This window comes from Lepisosteus platostomus, chromosome 9 (genome assembly GCF_059453375.1).
Source record: "Lepisosteus platostomus isolate fLepPlt1 chromosome 9, fLepPlt1.hap1, whole genome shotgun sequence".
Classification (NCBI taxonomy): domain Eukaryota; kingdom Metazoa; phylum Chordata; class Actinopteri; order Semionotiformes; family Lepisosteidae; genus Lepisosteus; species Lepisosteus platostomus.
In genome coordinates, this window is record NC_142619.1 from 20,374,639 (window position 1) to 20,390,775 (window position 16,137).

Sequence of the window (16,137 nt, forward strand, 5' to 3'; positions counted from 1 at the left end):
AATAAGAATCAGCTCTTGATAACTTGTGTGTAATATTTATATAATAGTGTGTATTTTTTAAATCTCATTTTGGAACATTTTACATCATTTGACTTTTATTATTATTTAACAATATTTGCTCCATATGTGCCTTTATATATCATAATCTGATCTATATATCTCCCACATATTTAAATAAAGATTTGCAAACAAAACCAGTGACAACAACTTTCCTTTCTATAGCTATGAATTCGGGACTAAAAATAGTTGTCCTTCTGGAATAATTGGTTATAATCTAATGCATTCCCTCAATTATCCTTTGTGTGTGAAACCTGGCACTGAAGCCATTAAACAATATGCAAATTGAGATATTTATTTGGCATGGTACTGTGGTATTTTCCATTACTGCCAAACTTGGATATTATTATTAAAGCCAATGAATCATAATATAGTATGCTGACATTTGGAGAGCAAAAAGGCTAAATCTAAGGTGAAAATGTGATTACAGAACAGGATGATTGTTTTTATGATCCACAGAAGAGGTTTTTCAGATTATACAGTACCTGGAACACAGCAGATATTTATGTATTTTATCAACCTTATTTTTTCAACAATTTGCAAATTAATTTGCTATTAAGATTAATTTAAGAGATCACTTTTGTTACTAGCAGCTGTCAGATTTTCAATCAAAAAATAGAAGTTCACATCTGTATCTCTGGAGTGGGCCCAAAGATTCTAGCAATACCACTTGTGAAGAGCACAACCCCAGTAGAGACCACATTCTGAGGTGCTGCTCAGTCACCTGACCAGTTGAAGGAAGCCAATTTGTCAGTGACTTTATAAAAACAGGAAACAGAAACTTCAGTTTGAGGGAGTGGGTGTCTGTTGCTGGCGGAGAAAGGTAGATCTCCTGTGTACACCACTCCACAGAAGATAAAGACTGACCATGGCGCAGGGAAACTGTAAGTTCTGGCTTTTCTGTAAGGGGTCTTGGAGTGAGAGACTCAAATCTGGAAAGTACAGAAGAGTGAGAGACTGTTGTTGGAAAGAACTGTGGTTTGTTTGGTGGCTGGTAAGCAGTATAGTTGCTTGGCCATGATAGTTAGGGCCTTCAAGAGGTTTATGCAGAAGTGCAAGGAAGAGCTTAGGTTTTGTTTAATGGGCATTGTTTTGTTTTTTTTTTTGTTTTCTTTGTGCTCCAAATAAACTGCACTTTGGTGTTTTAAAGCCTTCTATCTGTGATTTTGATGTGTTTTCTAAGATCCTGGAATGACATGCCTATAAGTATGTCACATTGTATAGTTGTTCAGTATATTTCAGACTTTGATACTCTGTCTCTGTACTATATAGTTCATATACTTATATTTCTGAAGCTTATATAGCACAGAAGACATCTGTGTACTATATACAGTAGGTCATAAATTCAAACATGCAAATTCATACATGTTATATCCATCTGTTTCTATATCACTTTATCCAGTATGGAGCTACAGTTGAAATTGGAATTTAACCCAGCAAGCAATAGGCACAAGACACAGGCAATATTCTTATTATAGTCCTTTTGGTTTAAATAGATGTTTAGATGTATTCAGATTTAGTTTATAATTTGCTGTCAAATTAGTCTTCCACTTGTAAATGGTTCAGTTCTAAAGATGTGGCTAAAAACTGTCTTGCATTGCAAATGAATTACAGCAGTCTTTCCCCAGGCTCTAAGATCAAAACAAAGTTTGACAGCTTTTTGTTGTCACTGCTGTTTTTTTCTCCTCACTTCTCTGAAGCACTTAATTATTTTTTAAAAAATTAAGAAATCCAATGACTTCTGGGCACCTTATAGATAAAGGCAATTCTAGAAATTAATAAAACATTCCTGATGATAAAGTGAATTGTTCACCAAGCAATATGACAAAATACAGTTCTTGATGTGCACATTTTTTTTTCTTCTCATTTGTCTTATTGTGTGGTTAATGGATTGGACCTTAATCTGCAACATGTAATGGTTACAAACAGCAAGTGAGCTGGACTGTGTCTTTAATGCTAGCTTAACTGTATATCCTTTTTAACTGCAATTACATGTTGAGCACTGATGGTGCTATCTGGATTACACAGGCTACATCAATCACCAATACTGCTGACACAGGGGGCTTAAAACTATAAAAGAGAAAAATATTAAACTGGTTATCTGGTAGAACGCTTTTATTTCAGTTTCTAACCATGTTATCCAATACAGGGTCACAGGGGAGTCAGAGCCTATGCAAAGCAAATGTGCAAGGCAGGATACACCCTAGATAGGCTGCCAGTACAGTACTGTACTGCACACACACACCCTAGGGCCTATCAGGATGTCTTTGAACTTTGGAAGAAAACTACTACTTGGTCTGGTTCTCCATATCAAATTTCAGGGCTTGTTCTTGTTTTGAAGAATGCATTTTTATTTTCTTTAAACTATTTTTTTAAATGCTGAAAAGAGAAGAAAATAAACATTTCAGATTTGTAGCCTTCTTCTGGTGTCACACCTGAAGAAGGCTCCACAGCCGAAATGTTTTTCTTCTCTTTTCAGCATGGAACAAACCTTTACAATCTACGTATGCTGACGCAGCAACCTACTTAAAAAAAATAATGCCAAAGACTTCATTGTTTACACAAGTTTAAAATGGAAGCATCTTTTTTGGATTCCTCTTTTTCTTAAATGCACATTTTTTTTAATCCCAAAGGAAATTACACATAAGATGGAATCCGTTTCATCCAACTGTAATACAGTTTGTAGCACCAACCTGGCCATTATGTGCTATCTGCCCCTCTACATAAGAGATCCGAGAAATGGCTTCAACAATTGAATTAAAAGAGGATTGTAAGACTGTCATGTTGTACAAGCCTAGAGTGGAATTTATCCAAGGTTTAACACCTCTACTTTTTTTTTTAAATGCCATGCGATCTTTAATGACCAAATAGTGAGAACCTCACTTGAACACATCACATGAAAAACAGATAATACACCTCCAGTAACAATATTAGGGCACTGGTTTCAAAATTGTCCGGAAGAGAGAGTGCAACCTACTGATCCAACAACATCACTCGCAGTAGCACCTGGGATTCTCTGGAGGTCTTCCATTATAGTACAGTTGAGATATGTGAACTTTGTGCATACTTTTTTCTGCTTGTGATGCAGTATTTTATAAGGTGGTCAAACAGGACTGGACTGGTTTGAACTGGAATGGACGAATGCTGAACACAAGGGCTACTATGTAATTCTGTACTGTGTTATATAGGAATGTGTGCTACAAAACTAAGTAACCAATTGTATTAAAAAGTTATCTTTGGCAAATAGGGAAGAGGATGATGGGCGCGATTCTGGAACGCTGCCAATACTGATAAGCACAGGGAAGTATGATAGATAAAGGAAAAATATTTAAGGACTGTTCTAGTTTAATCACTCTGCGGAAAATACACCAGGCATCTGTGTTTCTCACTCCCATATGCATGAAATTTCTTTTAACTTCTGAGACGGACTCCTGTCTCTTAAGGGGAAATGGAAAAATGTATCCAAAAGTACTGATCAGCCTTGCTTCCCTTCTGAGATCTGGCTTGTGTGATCATGTGGTTGCAAGGTACAGTTAAAAAATGTGGTAGAAATAAATTATACCCATAGTGAAATACTGAAAAGAAAACCTTGTAAATATATCCTGAAAGTAAAAAAAAAAATGCATCAGTGCCACAAGATTTAATTGTAAAAAGTCCTATACATATTTCTTTTAAAATAATAGTGGGATTTGTTATAAAATTTGCTCCTGTAGTACAAGAAAAGAGTGTAGATTAATTCATGTGTAAAATTAATTGTATTGTTACATACTCAACAGCATGTAGTTCTAAACCTGCCAAGATGTTTTGGCAAGGATTACAGGCAATATGTACTTCAACAGATGTTCCCTTGCCACAGAGCTTTTGCCACCGTAGGCAATATTCACATTAAATGTTGCAGTGAATTAGTTTATATCTAAAACTTATTAAACAAATTCAGAAATACTGTTGCACCATTATTAGTGTTTTATTATCTGATGGCTTTCTTATGCACTATGGAGTTTTATTTTATTTTAGCAATACTAGAATTAGGCCTAATTCCAGATAAAGTGTCTAATCAAGCAAATTTAGTGTCAGTTATTTTTACTGATGTGACCCAACTGTAAGTCTTCTGTCTTTAGAGGTTGTTTTTTTCTGCTGATATTCTTTGCCTGGATTAAATCTAATCAAGTTCCTACCTAAGTTGTGACCAAGAGACTTGTGGTTCTGCTCTCCATTCCACAATTCATTTTGTGTACTGTATGAAAATATGGTTTAATATGTGTTTAAACATATTAGAAATGCATATGAACTTTAGACTTCTGAGTTTTGCACTTTTTTCAAATGTGATTTTTCAATATTCATAAGACGTTTTATTCATTCACATCTTTTACATGATGTAATTCTCATATTAATATTTAAGTATATTTTATATATATACACACCCTTACTTTTCAGTAACTAATTTCCCTTGTTTTGTCATCAAACATCCAGTGGTCTTGGTTACATTACAGATTATTTTGTCTCCACAAATTTAGTATTTTGCTTAATTTTTTCATGTCTCTGATAATCTATATATAATTTTAAATATTTTTCTTTGTCAGACATGTATAAATTAACGGACCAAAAGGAATTGCTGTTTTGCAAGCATTTTCCCCTTTGTCAGCAAGAGCAGAATGAGATTGACATCTGTACTCACACCTGCAGCCTAATTATAGAAAAATGTTTCAAAATAACTTAATAAAGTGCTCATATATTAGAGAGGTCTTAAAGAATGACACCATGGTTTCAGGTTCTGAACGCAAAGAAACTGGACTTGCAGCCAAGGTACAAATACTACTTTAACCATGTGCACACCTGGGGTAAGTACTGTATGTATGCTCCCAGACTGCATGCAGTATTGTACTCCTCCCTACTCTCACTTCAGTAGATCTCTGTGCTGCATCAATGGCTGAATTCCCACTGTTAACCCCAATGAAATGCTTTGGTTAGATAGATCTTAGTGGACAATCTATTACTAGTGGCAGGCTCCAGAGCCATGTACACTACAGCTACAATGCATGAATGAAAGCTACTGTTAAGGTAGATGCATGCACATTATTTTTAATATTTACAGGTATTGGCTTTATTTTTTGCCATTAACAACAAAACCTTACATTGCTACCAAATGTTATATAATGTGTAAGTACAAAGAAAACAATAGATAAGAATATGATCAAGAAATATTACAAGGAAACTAGCAGCAATGCTTATTAAAATGACAGAATTAAGTTTTGCTGTGCTTTACTAAGTTAGGCCCAGTCTATCTACCTCATCTCTGGTGCAGCCACAGAGAAGCTATTCATGCAGTTCTGATTTAGTGTTTTCTCCGATAAGGAGCAGTTCCCAAATGGGGATCTCCCCACATGGGATGTCCATGGAATTCCTGGGAACATCTGGATTGCAGTCCTAGATGTCAGAGGTCATTGTTACTCATCTCTCACCGTGGGTCTCAAATGTCCGCCAAACTCTCAACCCGTATTGGGTCGGGCCATTTCCATGCACCATCAGAGACAATCACGTGACAGCCAGTGTTGTCTGTATAGGGACTGGCACCTTGTTTCAGCAAAGCATCTTCCCGGGCAATGCCCGTGTGTATGAATTAAATTTCTAGCCACCAATGTGGATGCTTCACTTTATCACCAAAGCATATGTTTGGACTCTTGTCGACAATCTGAATAAGTTTTATTCAGCAGTAGCACTACGCCAGAAGCAAACCAAGTTTCTTCCCCCTAAAGAGATACTTGCTCGGACCCACGGTCACCCTCTGTGCATAGAGACTTTCTACTAGTCAGTTGGGCTACTAGTAAGTCCCTGAGACAGACACTGTCTAGCACGTAGCTGACAGCAGAAATCCCTCTTAATTTCTCTAACTCGGAACAACACCAGAACTGGTTGGCACCGAGCCAGAGGACGCTGGGGTGATGCCTATTGGATGCCACTGCAACAGAGTTTGCAACAGAGCCTCCCAGATGGTCTTTGGCATCTGTGCCAGGAAATACAAATCCATTTCTGGATAAGTAAATCCAGTGTTTTACATTTCATCTCCAGATTTCAATTGTTACCTCAACACAAGTTGATATCCCTTTAATTCATATGAGTAATGTATTTACTTTTGAGTATCTACTGTAGAAATTGTGTTGATGAGACTGATTAACGATATAGCTGAATGGTATACTGAAGTATATTCTTTGTATTTTTGTGGGTTTTGTATGTCTTCGTGATTATATGCCTTGCATTTTGATGACCCTCACAGTAAGATCTGCCATCTGTATTCAGGCAGACTGATATGTTTTATACAGTATGTACAGTTTATATATTGATAAATATATCTTGTGTATGGAATCTGCATGTGTGCGTCTCTGATCGATTGATTTTCTAATAGCCATAAAGAAACACCTCATGGTTACTACTACAATTAATGAATTAACCCAGTAAATTCACAAAACTCCTACAAAATCATAATATTAACAATGTCCAGTACAGGAGCATCAGGAAAAAAAAAATTGGGGGGGGGGGAATGAAGTAGTATTAAAACAAAAGTAAAAAAGCACACAAATTGTGAATACAAATCAGGAATGTTGACACCCTATTGGAATGTGTACCATGTTTACGATGAATAAGTGCAACAACTAAAACACATTACCAGATTGAATATTAAAAACATTAACGTTAGGCCGAGAAATCACAAGTGTTGTCTAACACCAGATGAGTAGTGGAGAAGAAGTCCTGATTTCTGTGGCCATTTAAATCTACCACTGTAGAGCAAGAGCAAGGCTAAAGAGTGAATAAGCTCTCAAAAAGGGAGAGCAGAGAGTAAGTACAATTATTTTGGGAGAAGATGAGGAGAAGAGAAAATGAGAATGTAGGTGAAAACATGGGGTTTGATTTAGCTGTGTGGTACAACAGTGCTCCACTCCAGTGGTGAGATTGGAGTTATGGAACAGCATGTGAAAAGGTAGGAAAAGAACAGACAAGATTAGCAGGAGAATTCTGGATGATATAGAATGAATGGATGACATTGGCAGGGAGCCCAACCTAGATGGTATAGTGTAGGCAGAAGAGTACCACAGCCTGGATTAAGCAAGAAGAGGAATAGAGTGGTGTCATCAAGAGTAACAGAGATAGAGAAGTGCATGGAAAGTAAAAATAAGGAGTGGGAAAATTATTATGTCCAAATCTACATTACTGTTTACCATATTGAAGTGTGTCCTGCACAATTCTGGGAAATCATTTTTGCTTTTTCACATATGAGACTAAATTAAATAGTGATTAAACATTTATTTTGTAGAGAGAGAAACATTTAAACAGAAGAGTGGGGAATTGAGCATGGTGTGAGTTTCATTTTTTAAAAATATGACATAAAAAACAGAACATCTCATAACAGTTGAGCAAGAGTTTTAGGTTTCTCTCTTTATCCTGCCAGGATAAAGTGAATATGTAGTTCAAAAACTCAGATTAAACGTTGAAACAAGGTTTGTAATATAAATACAAATGTGCTTGGGTAGGTTTATTTGTGTGTTGTGAAGGAGGCAGAGAAATGCTGATCTAAATTATATTTAGAGAATGAGCCAAATAGGGAAAACTGGAGAGCACAGAAGAAACAAAAGTAGAGGGAGAAAGAGACCAGGATTTGCAGCAGAATGTGTTAATGAGAGTCAGTAGAAGAGGAAGACATGGGAGTAAGGATGTAAAGAAGATAGTGATCCAAAAAGTCAAGAAAGGTGACAATATTATATATGAAACATTCTGAAAAACACTCCTATCTATTGTATTAACTGATAAACAGAAAAAAACACAAAAGTATTGTCATTTCATTAATTTCTTTATTTTAGTTTATGAATGTCTTCATAAATCAGCCTGTCCAAAATGCTGACACTTTTGTCATCCTTTTATGTTTTCCTGAATTCATTATTATTTTAATTGGAGAAATTAACATTCTTTTTGTACAGGCAACTGTACTAAAAATCTATTTCATTAATTTAAAACATATCTACAATATTAAACATATAACAGATACGTGTATTTATTTTCAGAATTTAAAGTCATCCAAAATAATCAGTTTCTTTCTAGTATGCTATTACACAATATACTATAGGCAAAATCTGCATTGCTGAGAACTGTAATGTGTTTATATCTTGTATCTGAGTATGAAGATCTTTCTAACTTTTTAAACTATTTTAAGTATTATTTGCCATTCTTTGGATTAAAGAAATCAAGAAGCTTTTATTTTCATATCCTTACAATATGAACAAAGTACATTAAATTAATCACATATTTTAAAAATCATTAGACATGGTCACAGCACTTAATCATTATTTTCACTGTTTTAACCTGTACCTTTGACACAATGAGGCATTGACACAATAATAAAAGAATGAATGAAAATGTTGTCTCATCTTACATGAAACTGTGTTCTGACAGACTGAAAATGACTGACTGGGAAATTATAGGTGGTAATTGAGTGTGCATGGAGGAGATATTTACGACAACAAAATAAGAGGTTTTTATTACTGTTAAAAATGACAGAGAAAATGAGAATGAAACCTGTGTTATGTATAAAAAATATTCACAACATAACAAAATAAACTTTGTTCAATGCATTCATTAAGTCTGTTATATCAGTTTTAAATATTTTAAAATAATGAGAAATATAAGATTGCATCCCACACTATTTTCAAGTTTTATTCTAGTATGGGAATATTACCCACTACACATTACATTGTCCTAGGAACAAATATACCAAGACATACTCATAATCAACAGGAGGTCCTAATTAACCAGCTATATGAATATGGAAAGTAGATTTCATTGATGCTGTAATATCATTCAGTAAATATAAATAATTTTCATTCTTTTCACTAAAAAGGGAGAAACATACCCTGCACTGAAAGGGCATGAAGATCACTCAAATTCCTATGGAGAGGCAATAACCAGCAAAAACATGGTTTTGACAGACATATCAGCGTGTTCTGTCTTGCCAGAAATGCAGGATGAAAACATTTTATATCCAAAGGGGTTTGATAACTAAGAAATAAGACCCAGGATACTCCCCATCAATTATAACACAATTTGCAGAAATAATGGCTTTGTACTCCTTCAGGGTGGATGATTACTATCCTTCATCTAAGAAAGACTGCAAGTTACCAAGAGAACGAAGAGGATTACCATAATCAGGCAGTGAACCAGGTCCTTACTGTGGTGTAGGCCCAAGTGTTGGAATGGACTGTACACAAAAGAATTACCTCATAGAAAAATAAAATCAATATCTGCATAGAAGACATAGTAGCCACACTCTGTAAATTGTTTACAAATGTGTGCCCTTAGCATACAACAATAGATCTGCTATATTATATTCTAGAGGGATCTTTTTAGGGCAAGCTTTGCAGAAACTGCTGCACATCTGCAAACCAACGCTCCTGAGGAACTGTCAAGCTGATGATGGGGCTGACAAGCAGGACTATGATATACAGATGCAGCCATTCAAAGTGCGTGGTACACACACGTACCGGAGGTAATTGGCTACGGCGTCGCGCATTGTGACGCACAATGACGCGCGGTACCGCGGTACATGATTGGTTGACCGACAGGGGCACTCGTGGTCCGTTGGTCTGTCTTAGAAAGATTTACAGTAAACGTCTTTACTGTGCCCGTTGTAGTATTGAATATTTATATGGAATTTTACCACTGAAGGGAAATCTTAGTATCTGAGCATAAAAAGAATAGGAGCATACTGCAACGCGTGTGAAGGCCATAAACGATATTAATTTTGGAACTTAAACATACAGTATATGGCTGGTCTCGGTACTTTAAAGAAAACATACACACCAGTATTCCATTTCTCCCTAAACATTTTAAGCATCGAACTAACGTGATACCGGAGTCAACAAGCATACTTTTAGAATTTGATTAAAAGGGAATATAATATGGAATATGGAATATGCTGTACCACACAATGTCTGTTTTTTTTTGTGCTGTCCTTTGACAAAACAAGGCTCACCAGATAATGTGAATCGAAGCGGGAACACATCATTATATCTTACATATGAAAAATACATAATATAGCTCCCAAACAAACGCAAACGTGTTTTTAATTAGATGCTTTTATTCGTTCATAATCTGACGATTTCAGGAAGACTAATGGGGGTCTGGCTTTTTTTCTGGAAAACCATAACTCTGGTCTTGTCCAGATTGACCGTCAGCGCTCAGGTCTGACAGTGCTGCTCCAGCAGCACCAGGTTCTGCGGCAGCCTCTGTTCTGTGGGCGACAGCAGGACCAGGTCGTCTGCAAAGAGCAGGAACTCGATTTCTGTAATTAATGCAGATCAGTAAATCAAGGGACAAAACAGTTATTGCGCCCGGCTCCTCAGTGGGCTTTGACGTGCTAATGCGTTGGTTTAACAGTCTGGGTGTGGCAATGTTTTTTATTATTGTTATAGAGAAACATGATCAGATTTTTCCCGGTTCAGAAAAAAAGATCTAAAGTACTGTATACTAGTTTGTCACATCCCCTCTTTGCTAAATGGCTTTTGAATAGAGTCACATGAAGAGAGAGGTGAAACAGCCCTACACAGCCCTGTCACAGTACACGAATATAATTATATCTTATTAATTTCTTTAGATACACAATTCTTTTAATACAGTCTTTGCTGTGCTCTAGAAGATCCTTGTGATATTTCGAGCTCTGGTTGAATGATAAGTGTCGCAGTTTAAATAATTATCATAGTTAGAAATTACGGAACGCTCTGTTAAAAGCAAGGGAGTTTTTATTTCTGTTGCAGGTTTTTTGCAACATGAATATAATTATCTCGTTATTAATTTCTTTAGATACGCGATTCCATATTATATTCCCTTTTAATCAAATTCTTAAAGTATGCTTGTTGACTCCAGTATCACGTTAGTTAAAGACTTCGATGCTTAAAATGTTTAGGGAGAAATGGAATACTGGTGTGTATGTTTTCTTTAAAGTACCGAGACCAGCCATATACTGTATGTTTAAGTTCCAAAATTAATATCGTTTATGGCCTTCACACGCGTTGCAGTATGCTCCTATTCTTTTTATGCTCAGGCACTAAGATTTCCCTTCAGTGGTAAAATTCCATATAAATATTCAATACTTAAACGGGCACAGTTAAGACATTAAATATACATATACATACTGTATACAGTACAGTTTGCATACGGTAATATGTTTATGTTCCTAAATCAATCTCTTTTATGAGCATGTGAAAGGCATGGTGAATCGATTCTCAAAAATTACTGTACTTTGCATGATTGGAAACAAATGCGTGATTGCGAAATGCTGTGGTGTTACTTTTACGAAGACGGTCAATGAAAAAAAGAATGTGGACTAGGGCAATACTTTGAGTTTACACTTACAGCTTGTCCAAGGTCATTCATTATTAATACTATTAGTAATATCTTCGTTAAAGACTTTGATGGCGCCAGCTCAAACACGAGAGGTTGAGCTTTATTAGCTCCACCTTGCGGAAATTCCGGATACTATTATTTTGCTTGCGGTATTATAGGAGAATTTATGGTAACTAGCGGTATTTACCGGTAACTCACGGTAGACTGCGTACAGCGCACCGGAAAATAATGCGGTATCGCCCGTGCATTTTGAATGGCTGCATCTGTACTCTCTACTAACCTTACTCAAGTAGGTTGGTATAGGGGTTGAGCCCACAGAGGGAGCTACACATTGAAGGTGTGAGACCTCAGGCCCTCTTGGCAATCAACGTACTGTAGGTGTGCTGCCCAAATACATTAACTTATGTTGGTACTGGAGAACGGGAAGAAATTTCTAAAGGACCATATCTACCATACTGACCTTCCACATTTGATTTGGATGGATCACCAACAGCTTCTCCTGTATACATTCATATACATGTATCTATTTGCAAACAAGTTTCCTAGCTCACACCAGACGCATATTAAGTGATGACTTTGCTGTATCTAACCCAGGGGAACACCATTACAGAGAAAGGTGGTGTCCCGCCATCACCAGAGGGACAGTAGGAGACAGGCATGTATTATAATATTTGCATATTTTATCATCTCCATCTGAATCTCCATATTTGGGCTAGAGCTTGTCCTGGTTTCTATGGTATTAAGTAAACAAAGAGACACTGGATGGGACACCAGTCTATTACAGAACTTAACCCAAGCAGATGTTTCCCCCAATTCACATAACTGGGTGAACTGGACCACTGGAGCAAGGTACTTTCCATATGGTACAACATCAGTTTCTGCAATGGGGACCTGAATTCACAACCGACCAGTCGGGGTTGCAGAGTCTTTCCCACTTGCTATGCTGGCCCCCACCTTTCATATTCATGCTTTTAATGAATGTAATTAAATGATCCCTGAATATGTGAGTATGCCCTGCAGTAGTATAGAGCCCCATATTGGCTGTAGTCCTGCCTTCTGGCCTGTGCATGTGGGATGTGCTCTGGGTTTCCATGACCCATGATTTAGCCTGGGTTCACTCTTTCATATTGAAAGGGAGGTGGGATTCTAATGAAACATGTGTATGTTGGTTCTTGTGCTCATATATATATAAATATGGATCATTTACTTCACAAAATTGAAATGGTAATAGTTCTACCTGAAGCAATGAACACTTCTATAAAGACTAATAAAAATGCAAAAAGTTTGGGGCTTTTTTTCCCAACTAATCTCATTTTCACTTTGTGTTTCTCAATGCTTCATAAAGTCTGAAATGCTGAACTTTCTGTAGCCTCATTTTATAAAACATGAAAAAGCTTGCAACCATAACGTTGCGTTAATATATTCCTGACATTAAATGTGAAAATCCTTTAGTTAGGCAGAGGCAGGAGCTCCTTGGGAGCTGTACTTTCTCAAGCAAGACCAATGCAAACCGCACTTAAGTAGCTTGGATTCTCTAAAACTGTAAAAACCATTTGATTAAAAAAATATAAAGTTTATAAAATACAAAATGTATTTACTAAAGACTAAAAAGGTTAAGACATTCAAGCTAAAATAAGCACTGGCTAATTCCACACTGAAAAGGAGAAAGAAAGTAAAACATAATTTTATTACTAAGGATCCTCTTGAGGTGAAATAATGTGTTTTATACTTTCTGCTTTTCTTTGTGGTCTTAAATGACTGAATGAGCAACATTATCTGTATTACTACCTATTGTGTGTCTTTTCCTGTAGCTAACCATCTAAATACAGTATAGGGTGAGTTCATTTTCATACGAATGGCTTTTCATCCAAAGTAGTTTTTTTTTTTCTTTTATGTTGCTTTGTCTAAAACATGACAATTGGGAGACAGATGTCCACACAAGTACACACACTAAATGAGACCATTAAAATTTATGGATGCACACTTTTTCCATGTTAATGGACAAGTAGGTTTTGTTTTTGTAGCTATTACAGTGACTTAAAGCTTCATTATTATTCCAAATCACATTTCATTTGCTAATGATGTGGCACTCAGTCAGTCATATTTTATAACATATTCAGATGTACAAAGGTTCTTAAGCACTAGCCACTTCTTGTTCTCTTCATTCACAGAGGACCTTTCATTTTTATTTTTCTCTAAAGAAAGCAATGCAGCGCATTCATTTCAGACGCTTAATATGTTTGTTGTTTTGAAGTTAATGAATTACTTGTAAAAAGCAAGACACATTCATAAAGAATAAGCTTCTGTGATATGCTAAAATTATATAAATATACAGCTGTGAATTGTATAATATGTGGTGTGCTTATCACTGATGAGTCTATTATCCTACTAGTGCTAATTACTCTATATTTAATTGCAGCCTAAAACAAGAAACCTCTTGAGTTTATGTTTTAATTTGAAATTATTTACATTTTATTTGTTTATTTAAGAATGTCTTTATGTATGGTCCCTTGTGTCTGCTGGCAAGGATGGTAATTTTACAAGAGCTTTTTTTCTGCAGTATCAAAACAGGCTTATTGCATTCAAACCACAATCAGATCATCTATTGATCTAAGGCCAGCATCTTGTACTGCAGTGATTGTTCTTTTGTCTTCATAAATTTTCTTCCATAATTTAAAGCATGCATGTATAATGAATGTCTATATGCATAAAAGGACTGCTAGCTAGCTATAACCTTCCATAGAGCACTAATATGCATTATTATAATAGCCAGTTTTTATGAAATAGAATTCATAGTCTGTAGGTGGGTATCTGTAGATATTGATTCCACTTTGCTCATTATAACATACAGCACAATTAACTTTATACATTTGAAATGAAATCAGGTTCTATTTCTTGATAAAGTAACTAAGTAAAGCTCTCAAAAACAATTTTCTTCTTATTCACTTGTATTCAGTTATTACAATAATAGTGATGCTAATACATTAACCTTAGAAAAATAAATGTGTTAACAAGTTAAGGAGCAAATTAGCAATATATTCACAAAATCATTTTTGTAGCAGGTGCACTGATATTTTATTGAACAGACATGATATTGGTACATTAATTATGCTGATATAATTTATCATCAACAGGGCTGATAAGAGGGAGGTCTATTTTATTTTTTTCTTGAAATTCTGGCTTGCTGTGTGTCCTCATAACAAGACTCCATTTACTGGATGATACGGTTTCCTACAAAAATGCACCTAAATTACATCAATTATGCATGTTTTGTACCAGATTGGGGTACAGTCTTAAATATATTCTATACTATTCCCTCTTGAAGATTCTAGATAAGCATGTTTCTGTCCAGTGGTCATTAAGTCCTACAGTAGGTGTCACATGTTGTCCTCGCTCATCCAACAAACACTCCATGGCTCTTGTGATCTCGGAACTGAAATACCTGTATTTGTGAGGTTCGTCGGTCAGGCTGTGAAGTTCAAGCATAGACTCCCCCATGAAAATTAAGTAGCTTTCAATGCAGTTCAGAGATATATTTGTATAAAGACACAAATAAGTAGATGGACAGAAAAATATTTAAAAAACCCTTACTGTACCTCTTTGAACTTGGTGAAGTTGATTACTAAGAAGTGGAAGGCCCCCAGACATACAGATGCAGCCATTCAAAATGGGTGGGGTATTTCAAGGCATACCCCGGTGGGCGTGTCACGGTATCACGCAGTATCATGGGGTTAATCGCGTCATTTGACGTCATGCCGGAAAGTATCCGGCATCACTTTGTAAAACCGCCAGGGGGAGCTTAACCTCTCATGTACAGCATTTGAGCTTTTAAATTTGAACTGTGTATTACAGCATGTTAATCATCAGTCATTAAAATGTTGGTATATTTTATGAAAGCAAGATTGCTCAGTTGGACAAAATGACACAACCTACCTTTATCAGAAATATTTATGCATCAAAGCCTTTACCGAAGATATTACTAATAGTATTAATAATGAATGACTTTGGACAAGCTGTATACTCAAAGTATAATTTCTTTAGCACATTTGTACAAGCACTTGGAATCTGTCCAAGCCCTACTTTGTCAGGCATTTTCTTTTACTTCAACGGACATAAAAACTCCCTTGCTTTTAACAGGGCGTTTCATAATTTCTAACTAGGAAAATGTTTTAAAATGCGACACTTATCATTCAACTAGAGCTCAAAATATCACAAGGATCCTCAAGAGCACAGCAAAGACTGTATTAAAAGATACTTGTATCAGATACATGAGAATCCAGGCTTTTTTTATCAACGCTTTCTTTTCCGAATACCAGATATTATGGAACCACTTCAGAAGGGTGTCAGCCAGTCAGATTCCAGGAATCGGTACTTTAAAGAAAAAATACACACCGGTATTCCATTTCTCCCTAAACATTTTAAGCATCGAAGTATTTAACTAACATATGAAATAGCGTGTGAAAAAGTGGTAGTTTTAAGCTTTTCTGCTAATATAATATGGAATCGCTTATCTAAAGAAATTAATAACGATATTATATTCGTGTACTGCGACAGGGCTGTGTAGGGCTATTTCGCCTCTCTCTTCATGTGACTTCCCTTGTAGCCCACTGGTCTACGTGCCTGATTACCAACTCATGGGTTGTGTGTTCAAATCCAGCTGGCGCTGTGACTTTTCTTTTAACAAACATTTCTTTG

At 36.0% G+C, this 16,137-nt stretch overlaps 1 protein-coding gene across 1 annotated transcript in view; it reads left to right on the plus strand.

Moving 5' to 3' along the window:
• The first annotated feature begins 849 nt into the window (after positions 1-849).
• The window catches only part of sema3d (sema domain, immunoglobulin domain (Ig), short basic domain, secreted, (semaphorin) 3D), a 186,627-nt gene continuing 171,339 nt past the window's right edge, over positions 850-16,137 (plus strand). The window contains exon 1 of the mRNA XM_088647163.1: positions 850-941. The gene's annotated coding sequence lies outside the window, so the exon portion shown is untranslated. The remainder of the gene's footprint in view (positions 942-16,137) is intronic.